Below are 22,550 nucleotides of genomic sequence, written 5' to 3' on the forward strand. Positions count from 1 at the left end.
ACATCTGATTACTTAGTATCCATATAAGCTTGGGCAAATTGCTTTTCTAAATTTTAATTTTCTCATCTGGAAAAATGTGATTATATTCCTATTATTACTTGGCCTATGATATATTATAACATATTTTATTACTTGTCTTGTTGGCCTCCCAACAAATGTGAAGATAGTGATAAACATGATGTCACATTTTTTAACTGTAGTCATATATGAATTGGAATACCAGTCAAAGTAGTGATAGGTCTTTTACTGTTACACTTCATCTGCTACAGAAACCTGGATCCTTTAGGAGGGATCTTGGATCTGTAAGTACAGATAGAGATACCAAATCAATATAAATTGCACAAGGTATGTAAATTCATCAATGGCTAAGTAAACACTGAAGTGTTTCACAGAATGTTCTCTTAAATGAAAAATTCAAACAAAGAAGAGAACACTGATTTATGTATATAATACTGAAGTACCTAATACTTCATTCTTACTCATAAGCCTGATTCAAAGCACACTGAATCTCAACAGGCACCTATTTTCTTTCTCTTTAGCTATATTTCATAGACTGTATTTGAGAGATTTCCAATTGCAGTCTAAATAACAAGGGCAATATTCATGTACACATCTAACTTTTCCTGTGTTTAAGAAGGAATGCAGAAAAAATTTCAATGATTGATAAAATTATGACTGGATTAATAAACATTTTCAAATAATCTATCACAGAAACTCTGTAAAACCAAAGCAACTTAAATGCTTTGATAATTCAGTCTGCTTATTAATTGATATTAACCAATTTGGGTTAAAACTATTTTAATTTCACCAACAAAATTATGCTATTTTTACTGAGAGGTAACTTCCATTCAAAAACATTTCAAATTTAATCAATAATGCAATGAACTCTAAAAATTCTGGGTTTCCTTTCACTTAATAAATTACATATTTCAGGTAATGTGACCATGCATATTATATATGCAATGCTAATTAACACACTAGCAATTAGCTTTTATATATATACAAGCTATACTTTATACTTTATTTTAAAAGATATGTTCTGTATTTTGGGGGGAATTCCTCTTATTTTTCTATGAACCAGCAGAAATAAGTAAGGATGAGGGCTCGGGATGTAGCTCAGTGGCACAGCACCTGCCTGGCAAGCATGAGGCCCTGAATTTGATTCCTGGCACCAAAAAAAAGGGGGGGATGAAGAGATTGGCATTGTGGCACAGGTCTGTAAATTCAGCACTCAGAGGTACAGAGGCACAGACAGGAGGATTGCTACGAGTTCAAAGCCAGTCTGGGCTACACAGTGAGTTCAAGGCCAGTCTGAATAGTGATACCTTGTCTCAAAAGGGAAAGACAGGAGGGATGTCTAAATAACAAGGGCTATATTCATGTACACATCTAACTTTTCCTGTGTTTAAGAAGGAATGCAGAAAAAATTTCAATGATTGATAAAATTATGACTGGATTAATAAACATTTTCAAATAATCTATCACAGAAACTCTGTAAAACCAAAGCAACTTAAATGCTTTGATAATTCAGTCTGCTTATTAATTGATATTAACCAATTTGGGTTAAAACTATTTTAATTTCACCAACAAAATTATGCTATTTTTACTGAGAGGTAACTTCCATTCAAAAACATTTCAAATTTAATCAATAATGCAATGAACTCTAAAAATTCTGGGTTTCCTTTCACTTAATAAATTACATATTTCAGGTAATGTGACCATGCATATTATATATGCAATGCTAATTAACACACTAGCAATTAGCTTTTATATATATACAAGCTATACTTTATACTTTATTTTAAAAGATATGTTCTGTATTTTGGGGGGAATTCCTCTTATTTTTCTATGAACCAGCAGAAATAAGTAAGGATGAGGGCTTGGGATGTAGCTCAGTGGCACAGCACCTGCCTGGCAAGCATGAGGCCCTGAATTTGATTCCTGGCACCAAAAAAAAGGGGGGGATGAAGAGATTGGCATTGTGGCACAGGTCTGTAAATTCAGCACTCAGAGGTACAGAGGCACAGACAGGAGGATTGCTACGAGTTCAAAGCCAGTCTGGGCTACACAGTGAGTTCAAGGCCAGTCTGAATAGTGATACCTTGTCTCAAAAGGGAAAGAAACAGGAGGGAGGGAGGGAGGGAGAGAGAGAGAAGGGAGTGGGGGAGGGAGGGAGAAGGGGGGAAGGAGAGCGAGAAGGAGGAGGGAAGGAAGGAAACAGAGAGGAACCAAAGAATCCATGACAAAGCTCTTACTAAATTTCCTAAAGAAGTATTAAAGACTTTCCTTACTATATTGCTGCTAATCTTAACCATCCTCCAATTAGTCCAAGCAAGCAAACCACAGAAGCAAAATAAAACTACATATTAGCTCCATCTCAAGTACTATAAGCCAATGCAATTATAAAAAGTAGTAGGATGATTTGAGTGACCTATTTATTTTTGGTGCCTAACAAATTTTTATAACTTCAAATATTATACAAAGCAATTTTACATTAATAAAGCCAACTAAATTAAAGTATAAATGTGACCAATAAAATGCCATTAAAATGCTAGCAACATGAGGAAAAGATGAAAGCTATCTCTTTGCTGTGTCATAGTGAGAAGCTGCACTGCCCATAAACATGACTAAACAGAATTCAGAGCTCAGTAGAGTGCTCTGTAACTGAATTTCACTATTCAACTAAATAATTCATTATTTTTAATGAATTTCCTCTGCTCTGTAAGTAGCTGCAGCCAGTCAGCTAAAATCAACCATATAAAAACTGGGAAACTGCAGAGAAAGTTTTCAAGAAAGTCAATTTGCTTAGGCTATTTTTCCTTTTGTATTTATTACTGTTACTTCATATGATCTGAGGTGAAGCTTTACAGGACTCATCATTAGGTGGATGTTTATGGTTGCCTAGCCAGCACCCATACCACTCTGGACCCTCTTTATAGTACCAATAAATTTAGTTCAGATCATAACGAGTTGCCACAATACCAATGTGCTGTAGGGAAGCTGTCCCACTGCCAATACCCATGGGAGACCCGACTGGCCTAAAGGTAAACCCATTCCTTTGGTCACACTGATGACTCAAACTCAGCCCTGTGCCCACAGCAATCTCCTGAATTTGGTTTAAGAATAAAATATATGAGGTGAGTATGATGGCCCATAATCCCAGCACTCTGGTAAGCCTTGAAGGCAGGAGAATCACAAGTTCAAGCCCAGCAGGGCAATTTAGCAACTTAGTGAGACCCTGGCTCAAAATAAGACTATGAAAAAAGAGATAGGGAGGCAGCTCAGTGTTAAGGCCCTGGTTCAATCCATAGTATTAGAAAAAATAATAAAATATATCACACATGATTTCATTCAGGCCAATGAGACGCAGTTTTGAGGAAGATTTCCAAAAACAATACCATCTTGCTCTGTTAGACAACTACCAGGAGAGACACTCTGATATGTGAAACCCAGATCTTCTACAGCCATTCTGTCACCAGACAGAAGCCAGCTTGAGGACAAAGCCAATTTAGATACAAAGCCAACACACAGAAGAAGGCAGAGATGAGAACTGAAGCCACAATTAACTAAACCAGTCCAATTCAATCCTATCTGAGCTTTCAACTTCTATTTTAATAAGTTTTTTGAGTGTGTGCAAGCACACACATGAAGGTGTGCAGGTGCGTGGTACCAGGGATGGAGCACCACAGCACTTTAACCCTAAACTATATCCTCAGCCTCTTTTTTAAATTTTATTTTGACATAGGGTCTATCTAAATTGCCCTAAATGGCCTCACACTTTCAATCCTCCTGTCTTAGCCTCACAAAGAACTGAGATTATAGGTGTCTGCCACGTCCAGCTAAATGTCCTTATTTTTTTTTGTAGTCTATTTGAATCAAGTTATCTACACCTGTATTTTAACTAATACACAAATGTAATATAAAACCAAATAATTAAACTTTTCCTTTCCTTCATCCCTTATCATAAATAAAAATAAATTTAGATAAACAAAATACACAAAATGAAGTATAAAGTAACAAGACACAATGAAGTACAAAGGAACAAAAGTTTTGTAACATCAAAAAAATAAAGTTTCATAATTTTTAGAATCAGAAAAATAATTAAATAATATTTAAAGAATCAAGATGGAGTATGTAAAGGTGTAAATTTCCAATGATGAATGTCATTATATTGTATACCTTAAATGTACCAATAAAACTGATTTTTAAATAAATAATAGTAATAATATATAAGGAATGGAGAAGGAGCTCAGTAGTGAACTGCTTGCCTAGCATGTACAAGGTCCTGAGTTTGATCCCCAGAACCACTCACCCCCCAAAAAAAAAACTGTAAGTAGCAAAATAATACTTCAGTAGCAATTTGGCATAAAGTTATAATTTATCTTTACAGAAGTGACATAGAACATAAAGCCCTGCATTTGGGTTGAAATTGAATTTTACAAAACCATTAAGTATGAGAAGAGGGAAAGAAAAGAAGACTGTAAAAAACACACTGAACAATTAAAGTACAGTTGTGTAGGCAATCACACTTTTATCTAATGCAAACTTTTACCCAAAAAATTCACATATGTCTCACGCAGGGCAACTTTATAGATTATGAACATGATGGAAAATCAGCAATTTTCCATTTGTGTACCTCCAGGAAAGACAAAAGTTATGTTCTAGGCCAGTGATGGCAAACCACATCACATAGGCCACATCCGGCTGTTATCACTGAAAGATCTAAAAGGTCTGCCATCACTGATCTGGGCCAATTAGCTTTCCCTTGTAATTCAGTCACTCTGTATCATGAATGAACAGATAAAATATCAATAAGTAAGAGATGTCATTCTTCACATCAAAACTTTCAGAAGGAGCTGCAAAGATATTTTTTTCTGATAACTTCTATTATTCCTGTCTTTGACTAGGAAAATCCCATACCTTGAGCTTCTTGGCTTCAATAGCTAAAGAATCTCTGCTATCCCCTGAATAACTAGATAAAAAACTAACAGGAGAAGGAACTACTGTGTAAAAATGCAGAAGTACAAAAACTGAACAGAGTAACAAAGGCTTGAAATAGACTCAGGGGCCAAGGATTTAGCTCAGTGGTACTGTGCCTGCTTCCCAAGTGCAAGGTCCTGAGTTTGATCCTTGGTATTGCAAAAGAAAAAAAGAAGTAAACTCAGGAAGGAAGGTCACTGTTACACATATTTCCTGGAGAAAATGAAATTGTTCTAATTAATTCCCCCCTTAAGAAATTGCTCAAAGTCCATCTTCCTTCTTAATCTTCCAAAGGAAAGAAAAAATTACTTTTAACATAGGCTGATTACTATTTTTAGATATCAGTTAACTTTCACCAAAAAGCTAAAGTTGACCTGAGGTGTTGGTACAAGTTTGTAATTACAGCACTCTGGGAGGCTGAGGAAGAGGATAGCAATGGAGCCCACCCTGGGTAACTGGGAGACTTAATGAGATCCTATCTCAAAATAAAACATACAAAGAAAAATGCTGAGGAGCAGCTCAGTACTAATGCCCTCCATGCAATCTCCAGTACTGGGGAAAGGAGACTAAAATCTCCTAAAATAAATAACTTTTCCACAGTCCCTCTTTCAGAGCAGATATTTTTTGCCATGTATTTAACAGGTGACCAGATTTAAGATAAGCATACCCAAAATAAGCACTTTCCTATATATTAGCAAGAATCAAATACAATTATATCCAAATATGTTATATACTTGTACCTAAAATAAACAAAAGCAAAAATGACAACCTACCTAGGAAGTAAAACAACAAAGACAACTAGAAGTTTTTACAAAGACATCAAAAAGGACTGGAAAAGACAACATGGAATTCTTAGATAGATGGATTCAAAACTGTATATATATTAATTAAATCAATACCCTTAAGAAGCCAATACCGTACCAAGAAAAAATGTCAGCAAGATTTTTCAGTAAACCACACAAGTTCATATTAAACTAAAATAAAATTCAAGAGCAACAAATACATTTTTGAAAAGACAAATTAGAAGAAATACCCTGCCAAATAAGAAATAGGACAAAACTAATTTAGATAATGATAATTGGTATAGAATTAGAGATACAAATGACTAAAACCAAAATGTCTAATTGTATATATAGGAAATCCTAATGACTCCATTTTTTAAATGCTATTATTAATAAATGAATTCAGTAAAACAGAATACAAAAATGAATCAACAAAACTAAGTTGTATTTCTTTACACCAAAAATATTCCATCCAAAAGAAAGATCAAAAAAGGACAGAGATTTAGCTCAGTGGTGCCAGCACCTGTCTCACAAGCATAAGATCCGGACGGAGTTCAACCCCCAGTATCAAAAAAAGAAAGATCAAAAGCCAATCCTGGATTGGGGGTGTAGATCACCAGCAGAGTACTTGTCTAGCATTTATCTGCAAGGCCCTGGATTTAATTCCCAGTACCATGAAATATAAAAGTAAAAATAAATTCAAAGAAAAAAAAATTACATTAATGACAGCATCAAAAATAATAATATATTCAGGGATAAATCTAGTTAAGGAAGTGAAAGATCTATGAAATTAAAAACTATAAAACAATGATAAAAATAGGACAACACAAATAAAAAAAGGTATAACTTGTTCATGGGTTAAGATAGTGCATTTTTCTTTTAAGGTAAAAGATGTCAATGTAGAGTTGTTTTTTCTAAACCTTGTATTCAGGTATAACTGCAGTGTTGGTGCTCTGCGAGAAGTAGGCTTGAGGTTGCAGTTTGGTACTCAATCTCTAAAAGGCTCACCATCACGGGATTAGAACTCATAATAGAAAAAGTAAACAGTCAATGCAATTGCTGTATAAAAATTTCAATGGCATTTCCCATAGAAAGAAAAAACAATTCTAAAATTTATATGAAAGCATAAAAAACCTTGAAAAGTCAAAATAACTTTAAGAGAGTAAAGTCGGGCACATCACCCTTCCTGATTTTGAATATATTAGAAAGCTATAATAAGGGAAACAGTATGGTACTAGCATAAAAACAGATATACAGATCATGGAACAGAATAGAAAGCACAAAGGTATCTAAAGCATAAATTAATTAATTTTGGACAAGGCCAGAAGAAGACAATTCAGTAGTCTCTTCAATAATGATGCCAGGGTTAGGCATGGTGGCAAACAACTGTAATCCCAGAATATGTGAGGCTGGGGCAGGAGGAGGATTCTCTCAAGTTTCAGGTCAACATGGAACATAGGGAATTCAAGGCCAGCCTGAACTACAAAGCAATATCCTGTCTCAAAACAACAACAACAAAACAAAATAATATTATGAATAATAATTATGTTGGGCCAGGCATGCCACATGCATGTAACCTGAAAAGCTGAAAAGCTACAACAAGATGCAGCTTGGTATCCCTAGTATAAATAAATAATTAAACAAATAAAATATGGTTGGAGACCATCGCTCCAGCACCACAAAGGTAGCCGCACGGGCACCCCTGAACCCCCATAACTCCCTAAATACCCCCCACTCTCAGACCTCCTGATTGTGCCAATCTTTGAACCCACTCTGCAGAGGCAGAGGTGGTCATAAAGGGTATTTTTCTGAGTTCCCAACTTTGAACATCTTTAAAGAAAGAGCGTGGGAAACCTGTAGTGGAATGGTGTGGAGTTCAACCGTTCAGAAGGTTGGGGAACTCAATCTGGGCCTTGCAGCCCAAAGGTCAGTCCACGTCATGGGGTTCAGCCATCAGCTAACTGAGATCAGGGGTCTTGCGTCCTAGCTCTGTCGGAGCCCCCATCCTAAATGGTAAATATACTATATTGAAGAGTTTGTTCACTGCACACATGTTTTGGACTGCTTCTTGATTTCAATTTAATTCAAATGGTTTAAGGGTGATAGACTAGTCACTACCACAGGTGGTCAGTTTCCAACTTGTGCTTGATCTTAATGTGTTGCTGATTGTATCAGTTGGGATAAAGCATGGCGGTTGATTTGATGAGCTGTTTTCTCTGATGTTATGAAGATGAGAATGTCTGTGGGTCGTTAGAGACCCAGAAGCTAGGGCGCAACTGTATCAGGAAGATTTGGGTGATGACCCAGAGATTAAACCAAGGACAGCCCCACAACAAAAATAAAAATGAGAAAACACTTAAGCAAGACACAAAGACAGACTTACAGTTCACCTTCACCAATCAAGAGAAATAGACTGGCAAAATAGAATAAGAAGCAAAATCCAACAATATGCTGTATACAAGAAACACACCTAGTGCAAAAAGAAGCCCATAGACTGAAAGTGAAAGGATGGAAAACAATTCTCCATGTGACAGGAGCCCAGAAAAAACCAGGGGTAGCAATCTTATTTGCACACAAAGTAAATTTCAAACCAACTGATTCTAGTATTATAGATGTAGATGGTACTATACCATACCTCTGTGAATGTAAAATATCTTGTACCTGCTTTATGATACGTAGTAGGGACCGTGCTTACCAGAGCTATTTTTAATGATGTTACTCTAGAATGTTCTCTTTTCACATGATGATTAAGATGCTAATAAAAAAAATGGTGCCAGGTACCACAACAGCAACAGAACTTTGCTGTTTTCTGGGTATTATTCTTTTATTCATTTTTTTGTTTTTGTTTTTTTAAAAGAGTGTGCTGAATGTCCATAATTTTGTACAGATGACTGTAGAACCTGGAAAAGCTGTTGCTGGTATTGATGCATAACATACTGCTATTATTGGTCTTTTCATATAAATATAAACATATATATATATATAATTTGAATTTTGGGAAACATTAATGTGCTGTCAACTTTGGAAAAAGTTATCCCAATTTACTTTATTGAGTTGTCATTGTACAGAAATTAACAGCCATATTGGTCTAGAAATGCTCATTTTTTTTTCCATTTGTACAGGGGTAATGCACTGTATTAAATAAGTAAGGTCATATCTACGTGGGTTTGATTACAGAAACTAATAAAGTATTCTCTAAATAATGAAAAAAAAGAATAATATAAGACTACAACAGCAAGAAGCAATTAAATATGTTCAGGGACCATTTTCATCTTCAGAATTAAGGATTATTTTAATTTTACATCACTGCCTTTTCTCTTTTACTTTCCTTTTTAGTTTTATTTTAGAATTCCTTATTTTTAATGTTCATACCGAGATTTCTTTAACTGAAGTACCGAATAGTTTCTCTGGTGTGAAAAACTGTAATAGTACACAAGATCCTAATGAGATAATTAATAATGTGAAATAGGAAGTAAAGGGCTAAAGGTATAGGGAAAATGGGAAGTATGGGGGAAAAGTAATAAGGGAGAGGAAAAAAGTATAAGAAAATGAAAAAATGGAAATAAAGTGTTTGTAATGGGGAGGGGAGGAGGGGATAAAGGGAGGGCAGAGACAAGGGGAAATAATGAGAATCAAGACCTATCATGTAAAGGTACAGGATCCCAATAATGAATGTAACTGTATTGTATGAATGTAACTAGACTGTACCAATAAACTCAAAAAAAAAATAAAAAAATAATAAAATACAGTTGGGGAAAGTAGAAACCCATTTACAGAAAACAAACAAAACCACAGTCAGGGTCTTAGCTCAGTTGGAAAGCATAAGCCTAGCATAGGTGAAGCTGTGTGGTTGACCCAGAGCACCACAAAAAATAAAAATACAAGTGAAATAAACCTGATTGTTTATCTTATACTACACACAAAAATCAACACAAAATGGATTAAATCCCCCTAAAGCTATAAAACTACAAGAAAGCACAGAGTAAAGTTCCTTAAGATTTACTTGACAATGATGTAAGGTCCCCCCCCTCCAGTTTTAGGAGGGTTTTTGGAGGGAGGTTGTTTGCTTTTCTGTGTTTGTTTTTGTTTGTGCAGCTGGGAATCAAACCCAGAGCCTTCTGCATGCTAAGCAGTGTGCTACAACTGAACCATACCTGTGACCCCCAGGAATAAAGTTTGCATCCCACCAAAAGCTCAGGTAACAAAAGCAAAAATATATCAAACTAAAATCCTCCTGTACAACCAAAGAAATGATCAACAACATGAAAAGGCAACCTAAAGAATAGGAGAAAATATTTGCAAACCACATATTTGACAAGAGGTTAATATCCAAAATATGTAATAGATTCATACAACTCAACAGCAATAATGACATATAACAATTATAACACAATTTAAAAACAGACAAAGAACCCAAATAGTTTTCCAAAGAAGATATAAAAATAACCAGTTTATGAAAAGGTACTCAACGTCATTAATCAAGGAAATGCAAATCAAAACCTCTATGAGTTATACACTCCAGTAAGAAGAGCTACCATCACAAGACAAGAAGTAATCATTGGCAAGGATAAAAAGGGAAGAGTATGAACTGGGACAGCCACTGGAAGACAACATGACGTTCTCTCAAAAATTAAAAAATAAAAAACCCATATGACCAGTAATCTCCCTGCGGGACATACACCCAAAGGAAATGAAGTAGCACCTTCCAGAGACATCTGAACTCTCAAATGCTCACTGCAGCATTATTCACAATAGTCAATATATGGATGAATAGATAAGAGAAACTGGAGGGGTGCACTCATGTATGCATGTGTATAATGCAATATTATCTGGCCTTAAATAAGAAAGAAATACTTCCATTTGCAGTAACATATATGGCTGTAAAGAACATGCTAAGTGAAATAAACTAGACACACACAAAAAAAAGACTGTAATTTCACTTACATGTACAATACAAAAATTAAAGGTCAACTACATAGAAGCTCAGTAGATAGTGGCTACCAGGGTAAGCGAGGGAGAAAAAAATGGGAGAACATAAGTCAAAAGGCAAACTTGTAGTTAACAGGATTAGTAATTCTAGTGATCCAATGTATAGCATGATGACTACTGTTAATAATGCTGTATAAAAATACAATGAACTTATACTAAAATTTGACTGAGAGGGTTGATTTAAGTTTTTTTACCAAACACAGAAGAAGAATAAAAGTAACTATGGAAGGTGAGGGCTGTTATTTGCTTTATTTTTTTGACTAGTAAACATTTCTCTAGATGTATGTATTCTAAAACATGATAGTACACCCCTGAAATATACATATACTTAATAAATAAGACATACCATGGCCAGAAATACATCCAGGGAAATACAGAAAATTATCAAATGATAAAGGAGGCATTCTCAATCTTTGAGAAGGAACAAATTATTCAGTGAATGAGGCCAATAAAATTGGCTAGAATTTTGATATATCACTGTCAGCAATAATTTAAGAGTGATTATGTACAGTATCTGCAAGAGAGAAGAAGCTGTCTCCACCATTTTGAAAGGTGTTTTGTAGAAGACATCAAATTTTTAAAGCTAGAAAAAAAATTTAAAGCTACATGGAAATGGCAAGGGCACACATGCACACACAGAAGTAAGGAAAGGAAGTTCACTACATTCATCACAGTTTGTAAGAGCAAAAATACTGGAAGCAATTAGTCAAACAATCACCCATCCATAGTATGGTGTATTAAGCAGGCAGGAGAGGAATATGTATAATAGAACTAAACATATTGATAAGACAAGTTATCTAAGATATGTGTTAAGGCAGCATGGTGAACCTTCTAGAGACAAGTGCCCAAACTGCAAACCACTTATTTATCGCAAAGTGCCAAAACTGAAATTAAACCTGAACACAAAGGTTTACCTTAGGAAAAACTCTACATTAACATCTTTTGTCTTAAGAGAAAAACAAATAACACACATGTCATAGGTTCGCCACCACTGTGCTAAGGGAAATAGGAAAAACTAAGTGCCAATAGCAGATAATATCTTACCCGCACAAGAAACCACTATGAAGCATTTCATGAGACGGCAAAACACAGAGCCAGAAAGATCCCAAAACCCTAACTGAATCTGGTTGTTGCCTAGTCCTGAAGTATACTGAAGATGCCAACCTTTTATTGCTGAAGTCATTTTGACTAGTTTTTCCATTGAAAGCATCCTTGTTAACAAGATGATACAAGTAAAACTTAATATCACTTGCCTTTTTTCTTACTTTCTTTCTTTTTTCCTTGTAATACTAGTGACCAAACCCAGGACGTTATGCATGATAAGCAGGGGCTGTATCACTAAGCAATACTCCCAGCCCTAACATCATTTCTTAAATTTATTTTTAAGACTATACAGAATTCTGTTTTCTTTAGCTATAATAATTTAACTATTTCATATTGATGACAGTTTGCTTGCAAATTTTACCATAAATAATCTTCAATGAACCGTTATATATATATGAGTATATTTAGACATTATTTCTATTAGCTAGATTCCTAGATGTGAAGTCACTAGGTCACAGAGTATGCCTATTTCTCTGCCTGTCTTCTCACCAATACATTACTCACAAAATGAAAAGATGGAAATAAAGTGTTTGTAAATGGGGAGGGGAGAAGGCGGTGAAGGGAGGGCAGGGACAAGGGAAAAAAATGAGAACCAAGACCTGTCACGTAGGGGTACAAGATCCCAACAATGAATGTAACTGTACTGCATACCTAAAATTTACCAATAAACTCAATTAAAAAAAATACATTACTCACAATAGTCTGCTAACCCCAAAAGGTAAAATTAGCCAAAGAAGCAAGAAAGCCAAAAAAAAACTTTATGCTAACTTGGTTAGAATAAACCCTTAGTAAAGGATTTCAAGATGGCAAATAAGAAAAGATGCTTTGAGTCACATACTCTTCTACAAGATAAAAGAAGTGAATGAAGGAGCCAGGGATTTAGCCCAATTGGTTCTGCCACCTGCCTTCCAAGCGCAAAGTCCCAACTTCGATCCCTGGTACCCCCCCAAAAAAAGAAGTGCATGAAGGGCTCTTGGGTTGACCATGAGTATAACACACCCATATGTAACTCATCTAACCTTTGAGTGCTAAGATGGAAAAGAAAGTTGATAGTATTTGGGTGTTAATGGACTATCATTTTCACCACAACCATCCCCTGTATCACATCGTAGCCAGGGTATATCCATGTTATACCCTTTTCCACAGTTTACTTGTGGTGTTTGGTGGTATTCAAGAGAACTCATGCCCTTCAGTTTTCTCACTAGCTCTCCAATGATCTTCCTTGCACCCTCCTCCATTTATTTGTTCCCAGGAAGATACTCTGTCATTTCCAATTCTAAGCACTCCATTCTCTAAATAACACTTCCAATTTTCACATTCATCCACTCCCTTCAAAACTCAACTCCAACAATCTCTTGGTGCAACAAGGACCTACCACCTTTTCATTGGCTATTCTTCTTCATCAGTTTAAATTCCAAACATATAAATACAACCTTGCACTAGCATGGTGCAGCATACCTCTAATGCCAGCACTCTGAGAGGCTGAGACAGAAAGATACAAAGTTAGAACCCAGCCCCAGCAACCGAGCAACTTAGTGGGACCCTGTCTCAAAATATAAAAACGACTCAGGCTACAGCTTAGCACAAAGGCCCTGAGTTCAATCCCCGATATCCAAAAAAAAAAAAAAAAAAAAAAAAAAAAAACTAATTCCTTGCATACTCCCTTAACCTTGTTGCTCTTCTCAGTTTCATCATTCTCTCCTGAAAAACTCCAAATCTAATTAAATAAAAGAAATTCTCAGCCTAAACTTTACCCGTACCTAGTGCATGCTGTCAAATGAATGTACAAGGCGAAAAACAAAAGCATGGGCCGGGGATTTAGCTCAGCGGTTCGGTGGCCTGCCTCGCCAGCGCAAGTAAAAAAAAAAAAAAAAAGAAAAACAAAACCACGTCAACTGGTTTCACTTTTAAATTTATGACTCCCAACTGCAAGTGGGTCCTTAATGCTCCTGGAAATCCTGCCTATCTTCCCTGTCTATTATACATTATTATATTATATTATATATAAATATATATTATTTATCTATTAATTAATATATTTTATACATATTCTCTGTTTAAACCTATCATACTCCTCCCCATCCTCATTCTTACCTGATAACCCTGCTTCCAATCACCCTTAACTAGAAGCAATCAAAAAGGAATTTTTAAAAGCTATTACCCTGAAATCTATTCATAAAGAGTATCTGAACCTATATACTCTACTGTGATGGTTAAGTTTGTTTCAACTTGTCCAAGATATTTTGTTAAACATTATTCTGGAAGGGCTGGGCTCAGTGGTAGACAATTTTACTTAACAAGTTCAATGTCCACTGTCTTTTGTTCATTTCCAGCACTACAAAAAAATTTTTTAAATTCTGGATGTGTCTGTAAGGGAGTTCTAGATGAGACTAACATTTGAATCAGTAGGCTGAGTAAAGCAAACTGCTCTTCCTAAAATGAGTGGGCCTAAATAATCCACTTAAGATAGAGAGAATTTGCTCTCTCTCTATCTTGAGCTCAGTCTCAGGACTCAGACTGAAATTTATTCCAAGTCTCCTAGGAAAATCTAGTAGATCTTATAACTTCTCTCAGCCTTCATAATCATGTATGCCAACTCCTTATAATAAGTCTCAATATAGGTAAAGAGACAGAGATACAGATATAAATATGTGGATCTTCTATTTGTTCTTAGAAGAACTCTAATACATCTACTTTCTCTTCTGTAACGATGGATGAACTGTGCTCCCAAACCCAGCCTCCTCACTAGATTCTATACCTCTTATCTACTTCATGATATTTTTCATCTCTCTCCTATATCATCAATTCTTCCTCTGAGGGTTGACCAGAAACTTCCATCAGTATGAAAATATACTGCAATTTCTCCCAATTTAAAAAAAAAAAAAAAAAAAAAAAAACAACAACAACTCAACTCTAGGCTAACTACCCCGTAATTCTTCTCCCTTTCATAGAAAACCTACTGAAAAGAATCACCTATACTAGTATTTCTGTTTCCACTTCCAATGCTCTCTTAAACCCACTGATACTATTCCACTCCACCCAAAGGGCTTCTGTTATGGTTACTAATGACCTTCTTGCTGCCAAGTCTTATAACCCATTCTCCAATCTTATTTGGCTCAATATATCAGCATAAAGTGACACAATCATAACCATGCTCTTTTATGCTCCTGTGATAATTCCTGATGTCCTATCTATATCAGTAACAGCTCCTTAGTACCCTTTCTGGACCTTCCTCATCCTTTCATTTTCTAAACCATAAGTATTCCAAAATTCAAAAGCCATAGACCTGTCCTCTTCTACCTTGGAGATCACATCTAGTCTGATCACTTCTAAATCAGCTATATAGTTATCACTAATAACTTCCAAATTTATGAATTGCTGAGACCAGTGGTGTCAAACCTATAGCACACATGCCACAGCCAGCTATTTGTTACCACTGAAATCTCTAAAAGGTTCACCATCACTGGCCTAGACCATCCCTCTGAATTTTAAATTAGGATATCCAATTATTTATTAAATCTTTGAATGTCTAATTGGCATATTATATTCAGCAGGTAAAAAATTTCCCTAAACCACTCCTATAAATTTCCCAATCAGAAAGTACACGTCCATCTTTCTGATTGTTCAGGCCAGAAACCTTGAAGTCATCTTGATTCCTCTCCTTTCACACCCTGTATCCAATCTCAGGAAATACTATTCATCCTAGCTTTAAAATTAAGCTAAAATCCTCCCTGTTCTTACCATTTCCACTGCTACAACCACAGTTCAATCCATATTACCTTTTACCTGCTTTCTCCAATAATCTATTCTCAAAACAATGGCCAAACTGATTCTGTTTACAGATAACTCAATTTAAAGAATTAAATCCCAGGAATGCAAGGGTGAAATTTAATCAATATAATACATCACATTAACAGAATGAAAAATATAACATGGTCATCTCAACTGACACAAAAGGCATGTATCAAACTCCCACACCCTTTCATAACAAAAAAAGAAAACCACTCAGAAGACTAGTAATAAAAGGAAATTTCCTCAACATGATAAACTTATGAAAAACCCATAGCTAACATCACAGTATTGAAAGACTAAAAGCCTTCTTAAGATCAGCAGCATGACAAGGATACTCACTTTCACCACTGCTCTTTGACATTGTATTGAAAGTTCTGCCCAGAGAAACTACACATGACAAAGAAATAAAATGCTTTTAAATTGGAAAGGAGTAACACTATCTCTACTCAGGTAGCATGGTCCAATATATAAAAATCCTAAGGAATCCACAAGAAAGCTACTAAATCTGACTAAATTCAACAAAGTTGCAGGGTAAAAGACTAACAAAGGAAAACCAGCTGTGTTTCTATACACCAAAAACAAATACCCTGAAAGAAAATTAAGGAAGCAGTTTAATTAAAAATAGCATTTAAAGAGCTGGGGATTTAGCTTAGTGGTTCTGGTGCCTGCCTCTAAAACGCAAGGACCCAAGTTCAATCCCCAGTACAGGAAAAAAAAAATTGTATTAATGAGAGGAAAATAAAACTGTATACACTAAAAACTATAAAGTACCGCTGAAATAAATTAAAAACACCAATAAATGGAAAGCTATCCATTTACAGAAAAACTTAACACTGTTAAGAAACCCAAAACTATACACAGATGCAACACAACCTCCATCAAAGCCCAACAGTCATTTCTGAAGTAAAAAAATTAATCTTCACATCAAACAAAACTATAAAGAACCCCATAGGGCAGGGCTCCTGGCCACAGGTGGAATTAAGAAATTTGGCAAAAGCTGTTCCTTGTTTGTGAAATAATAGTGACCCTTGATTCCATTCTTATTTAAACATTTGGATTCCCTGCCATAACATCCTTTGCCACCTAGAGCTAGAATAAAGTGTTGTCTTGAAGCCTACTGTGTATATAAAAATAAACTTTTATGAAAAACAAGACCAGGAATTGAACAACACTCTCCTGAACAATCAATGGGTCACAGAGGAAATTAAAGAAGACATGAGACAATGATTACAAATAAATGATAATATCAATACGACATACAGGAATCTATGGGACACATGAAAGCAGTTCTACCTGGAAAATTCTTAGCATTGAATGCCCACATTAGGAAAACAGAGCGAGCTCAAATAAACAACCTAATGATGAATCTTAGACTCCTAGAAAAACAAGAGCAAGAAAAACCCAAAGTTCATACAAGAGAGGAAATTATAAAGATTAGAGCAGAACTTAATACAATGGAAACTAAGAAAATGATACAAAAAATAAATGAATCAAAGAGTTGGTTTTTTTGAAAGAATAAATAAAGTCGATAAACCCTTAGCTAACCTTATCAAAAAAAAGGAAAGAAAAGGCTCAGATCCATGCAATTAGGAATGAAAAAGGTGAAGTTACAACAGATCCAACAGAAATCCAGAAGATCGTCAATACCTACTTTGAGAAACCTCTAATAAAATGGAAAACACAGAAGAAATGGACAGATTTCTAGATACTTATGAATTACCAAACATGAACAAAAAGATAAAAAAATTTTAATCACCCCAATTACAATCAGTAAAATTGAAAATGTAATTAAAAGTTCACACAAACAAAGAAAAGCCCAGGTCCTGATGGATACACTGCTGAAGACATTTAGAGAAAAACTACTACCACTACTCTTTAAACTTTTCAATGAAATTGAAAGGGAAGCAATACTTCCAAATTCATTCCTGGAAGCAAGTATTACTTTGATTCCCAAACCAGGGAAAGACCCCAATAAAAAAAAGAACTACAGGCCAACCTCCTTAATGAATATAGATGCAAAAATCCTTAATAAGATACTAACAAACAGAAAACAGAGGATCATCAAGAAGATCATACATCCTGACCAAGTCAATTTATTCCAGGGATGCAAGGATGGTTCAACATACATAAGTCAATAAATGTAATACACTATATTAACAGAGTCAAGAACAAAAACCATATGATCCTCTCGATAGATGCAGAAAAAGCATTTGACAAAATTCAACATTCATTCATGATTAAAAAAACCTGCAAAAAAATTGGAATAGATGGTCTATATCTCAATTTAATGAAGACTATCTATGAAAAACCAACAGCCAACATCATATTAAATGGCCAAAAACTGAAAACCTTCGCATTAAAATCAGGAACAAGACAAGGATGCCCACTATCACCACTCCTCTTCGATATAATTCTGGAAACATTAGCCACAGCAATTAGAGAAGAGAAAGAAATTAAAGCAATAAAGATAGGAAAGGAAGAAGTTAAACTGTCATTACTTGCTGACGATGTGATACTCTACACTGAAGACCCAAAAAACTCCACCAAAAGACTTCTAGACTTAATTGACACTTTTAGCAGAGTAGCTGGTCAACACTCAAAAATCAATAGCCTTCTTGTACACAAATAACAGACTTCCTGAGCGAGAAATTAGGGAAACAATTCCTTTCACCATAGCATCCAAAAAAATGAAGTATGTAGGAATCAACCTAACAAAAGAAGCAGAAGACCTCTACACTGAAAACTACAGCACTCTGAAAAAAGAGATCAAAGAGGATATAAGAAAATGAAAAGATATTCTCTGCTCCTGGGTAGGAAGAATCAACATAGCGAAAATGGCCATACTACCAAAACTACTATACAGATTCAATGCAATGCCAATTGAAATTCCAACACTGTATTTCACAGAACTAGAAAAAAGAATCCAAAATTCATTTGGAACCAGTAGAGACCTAGAATAAGAAAAGCCATCCTAGGCAACAGAAACATGGCAGCGGTATAACAATTCCCAATTTGAAACTATACTACAAAGCTACTGTGATAAAAACAGCATGATACTGACAAAGAAACAGACCTGAGGATCAGTGGAATAGTTTAGAAGATACAGAAAAAACTCCAGATGTACTCAGCTACCTCATCTTTTTGGCGAGGGGTGGGTACCAGGTATCGAAATCAGGTCCTTGTGCTTGTGAGGCAGGTGCCAGAAACAATGAACTAAATCCCCAGCAATCAGCTACCTCATTTTTGACAAAGGAGCCAACCATCCTCACTGGAGACAAGATAGCCTCTTTAACAAACGGTGTTGGAAAAACTGGATTTCAACCTGCCAAAGATTAAAACTTGACCCTTATTTTTCACCACGCACTAAACTAAAATCAAAGTGGATTAAAGATCTAAATATTAAAAAAGAGTCACAATTTGCTGGAAGATACGTCAGGCAGAACTCTAGAAGACATTGGCATAGGAAAAGACTTTATGAACAAATCCTCAGTAGCATGGGAAGTAGCAGAAAGAATCAACAAATGGAATCTCATCTTATTAAAAAGCTTCTGCACCACAAAAGAAACCATCAACAGAACTAAAGGACAACCTCAATGTGGGAAAAAAAATTTACCAGCTGCTCCTCAGACAAAGGACTATTATCTAGAATATATAGAGAACTCAAAAAAATTAGCCTCCGCAAATATAAAGACCCAATTCAAAAATGGGCATCTGAAATGAACAGACATTTCTCAGACAAAGAAGTAAAAGCAGCAAGTAAATAAATGAAAAAACTTTCCACATCACTGGTCATTCAAGAGATGCAGATGAAAACAACACTGAGATTCTACCTCACCCCAAAAAGAATGGCTGCTATCAAGAAATCAACCAATAACAAATGTTGGTAGAGTTGTGGGGAGAAAGGAACCCTTCTCCATTGTTGGTGGGAGTGCAGCCTGGTGCAACCACTATGGAAATCAATATGGAGATACCTCAAAGAGCTGGGATTAGAGGTTCCATTGGACCCAGCCATCCCTCTGCTGGGTATCTTTCCAAAAGAATTAAAAGAATCATACCACAGTGATATATGCGTACCTATGTTTATAGCGGCACAGTTTGTAATAGCTTAAACTTGGAAACAGCCCATTTGCCTGTCAGTTGGAGACCAGATAAAGAAGATGTGGTTTTTCTATAAGATGGAATACTATTCAGCCATAAAGAATGAGAAACTAGAGTCATTCATAGGAAAATGGATACATATTGGGGATATACTCCTAAGTAAAATAAATAAGTCACACATGTATAAATACCAAATAGTTTCTCTGGTGTGAAAAACTATAATGGTATATAAGACCCTAATGATATAACTGACAATGTGAAATAGGAAAAAAAGGGCTAAAGGTGTAGGGGAAGCAGGAATGGTAGGGGAAAGGTAATAAGGGAAAAGAAAAAAAAACATGAGAAAATTAAAAAATGGAAATAAAGTATTTGTAAATAGGGAAGGGAGGAGGGGGTGAGAGAGGGCAGGGACAAGGGGAAAAAATGAGAACCAAGACCTGTCATGTAAAGGTACAAGATCCCAATGGTGAAGGTAACTGTACTGTATACCTAAAATGTACCAATAAACTCAATGAGGAAAAAAAAAAAGTCCAGGGCCAGGGATTTAGCTCAGTGGTTCTGCTGCCTGCCTTGCAAGCGCAAGGACCCGCATTCTATCCACTGTTCCTGCCTCAAAAGCACAAGGTGCTGAGTTTGATCCCCATTCCCTCCCCGCATAAAAACATTCCTAGGTATACCCAAAAGAACTGAAGAGGGGGAGTAAAAAAATTATCAAAATGTGGTATGTAAATCTATCGAACCTGCAAGCTGAATATAGTCACTATGTATCACGAATATGTACTAAGAAAAATAAAAAAGAACTGCCAAAGGGACTCAGACATTGCTGGGAGTGATAAAGGTTTGGAAATGGCTCAAGATGTGTGTAGCTCAGTGGTAAAGCCCAAAGCAAAAACAAATTAAAAAACAAAAACAAATTGGAAATAAATAGTAGTGACAGTTACACAAGATGCTGTGATGTCACAAACTGCACAACTAAAATGGTTAAGTTGGCAAATTTTGTTACATACATTTTACCACAATTTTTAAAAGATAATTTAGATGAGTTTCTCTGACAACTTTCCAATCGCTTTTCACCTTCCTCAGAATGAAAATTCAAATCTCCGATATAGTACAGAAAGCCTACACAATCTCTCCCCTGCTCTTTCCAATATGACCTTCTCACTTATGGTTCTTGCCCTACAATCTCACCCTACTCTCGCTTACTGATTGGTGTCCTAAGCTGACCTATGAATACAAATCAGCAGATGCTTTCAGGACCTTTGCACTTTCGTTCCCCTTGGAAAACCGTAAGGTAATCTCTCACTTCCTTCCATTCGTAATAAAAAATTACCTTCTCAGTGAGGTCTTCCCTGAACACCTACTGTAAAATAACAGCTCCCATCCTCCTCACACTCTTCACCCCTCTTTATCATTCTCCATAAGATTTTTCACCTCTGACATACTACACGTTTTACTTTTTGCATGTCTCTTTCCACTAAAATGTGAAATCTAAAAGTAAAAAGATCTTTCTGTTTCACTCACTGTTGGTACTTCTAGTGCCTAGGAGCAGCACTCAATAAATACATGTTGAATTTATTAATATAAGGTTGACGGGGTAAGTAGTTCAGTGGTAGAGCACTTGCCTCAGAGACAGGAGGCCGTCCCTATTTGAATCCCCAACACCAGGAAAGGAGAAGGGGCGCGGGGGATATTCAGGAATATCATAATCTAAACTGCACTCCCCATCCTAACCCCCACCCACTTTTGTATAGTGCATCGACTATAAACATGCAAAGCCTAAATTACTCTGATCGTCAGCCTCCTAAATTAGCATCCTAAAGACCTTATTATCCTTCCGAGCTGGGAGTAGAATTTTTACATATCAAACCTATGCAGAGAACAACTGGCATACGACCAGAAAAAGTCATCAAATACGGAATGATTTGACTCAAGAAATCCAACAGAACTTGCTAAATGATAGCTACCAGGTTATTTCCCTCGACTTCGTTCTGTGCACCTTGAGTGGCTGTATTTCTGCAGTAATAACAAAGGCCTTATCTGAAAGACAGCTCCTAAGGGCACTTCATAGACTACTAGTGAGCGGGTAAATACACTTTCTGACGAAAAGAAGCTCCGAGACGGCCTGCCCACCATCTGGAGGTGTTTTTCCGCAGAGGAAAGGGGGACCACCCTAAGGAATCCCCCAAATACAGTCCAGAAACTGGCTCTGAGGATCTGGACACCCGCAAGAGTCAGAAGCTAAGAATGACAATCCCGAGGGACGGAGCTGCGGGAATAGGAGTGGAGAGAACACGTTACCCTGGGAAGAGTCAGCTCGACGGGTCTTCTTCAACTGGAGGATTTGTGGAGCGTCACAACACCAAGGCCCGCAACCCTGGCATTCAGGCTAGGCACCAAATCAATCAGCTTTACTCCCTCGCTACAGAGAGTACGCGGGAGCCTCACAGGCGCACACCATATACATCAACTCTGGGAGCCGGTGCTTCCCCACCTCCAGCCCCGCCCCCGGCCGGCGGGATACGCGTGCGCAGACGCCGGCTGCCGCTGAGTACTTCGGGTAATGTAGTCTTCATGCAGGTGCCCGGTGAGCAGCCAGAGTCCTACATCCCTGGCGGAATCCCGGCAAGTCAGAGCACTCCCACCTCCCGGCCCTTATTCCCATCTTCACACCTGTCCAGTCACGTCGCACGCACCCTCCATCCCTAAGCGCTGGGCTTCCGTCAGGGCGCGCCCCGAAGGAGCGCTCAAGACCCCCCTTTTCCCTTCAGCCGGCTGCGCTGGGGAGGCGGGGTCCACCGCCCGCCC

General features: G+C 36.6%; 1 protein-coding gene across 4 annotated transcripts in view; it reads right to left on the bottom strand.

The window, feature by feature from the left end:
* Positions 1-22,253, bottom strand: part of Wrn (WRN RecQ like helicase) — a 142,001-nt gene extending 119,748 nt beyond the window's left edge. For all 4 annotated transcript variants that reach the window (XM_010622218.1, XM_010622213.1, XM_010622194.1 and 1 more), the window contains exon 1: positions 22,044-22,253. The gene's annotated coding sequence lies outside the window, so the exon portion shown is untranslated. The remainder of the gene's footprint in view (positions 1-22,043) is intronic.
* Between the last annotated feature and the right edge of the window lie 297 nt (positions 22,254-22,550).

The sequence above is a fragment of the Fukomys damarensis genome, unplaced genomic scaffold (assembly GCF_012274545.1).
Source record: "Fukomys damarensis isolate Sample0158 unplaced genomic scaffold, DMR_v1.0_HiC HiC_scaffold_18, whole genome shotgun sequence".
Taxonomy (NCBI): domain Eukaryota; kingdom Metazoa; phylum Chordata; class Mammalia; order Rodentia; family Bathyergidae; genus Fukomys; species Fukomys damarensis.